Raw genomic sequence first — 799 nt, 5'->3', positions numbered from 1 at the left:
TTGGCCTGTAGTTTTCTTTCTTTGTGACATCTTTGTCTGGTTTTGGTATCAGGGTGATGGTGGCCTCGTAGAATGAGTTTGGGAGTGTTCCTCCCTCTGCTATATTTTGGAAGAGTTTGAGAAGATTAGGTGTTAGCTCTTCTCTAAATGTTTGATAGAATTATCCTGTGAAGCCATCTGGTCCTGGGCTTTTGTTTGTTAAAAGGTTTTTAATCACAGTCTCAATTTCAGTGCTTGTATTTGGTCTGTTTATATTTTCTGTTTCTTCCTGGTTCCGTCTCAGAAGGTTGTACTTTTCTAAGAATTTGTCCAATTCTTCCAGGTTGTCCATTTTATTGGCATACTGCTTTTGCTGCATCCCATAGGTTTTGGATCATCATGTTTTCGTTGTCATTTGTCTCTAGGTATTTTTTTATTTCCTCTTTGATTTCTTCAGTGATCTCTTGGTTATTAAGTAATGTATTGTTTATCCTCCGTGTGTTTGTATTTTTTACAGATTTTTCTGTGTAATTGATATCTAGTCTCATAGCGTTGTGGTCAGAAAAGATACTTGATGTGATTTCAATTTTCTTAAATTTACCAAGTCTTGATTTGTGACCCAAGATATCTTAAATTTACTGAGGCTTGATTTGTGACCCAAGATATGATCTATCCTGGAGCACTTGAGAAGAAAGTGTATTATGTTGTTTTTGGATGGAATGTCGTATAAATATCAATTAAGTCCATCTTGTTTAATGTATCATTTAAAGCTTGTGTTTCCTTATTTATTTTCATTTTGGATGATCTCTCCATTGCCGAC

The sequence above is a fragment of the Physeter macrocephalus genome, chromosome 4 (assembly GCF_002837175.3).
Source record: "Physeter macrocephalus isolate SW-GA chromosome 4, ASM283717v5, whole genome shotgun sequence".
Taxonomy (NCBI): Eukaryota; Metazoa; Chordata; class Mammalia; order Artiodactyla; family Physeteridae; genus Physeter; species Physeter macrocephalus.
The sequence above is the reverse complement of the archived record's forward strand: the minus strand, read 5'-3'. Positions refer to the sequence as shown.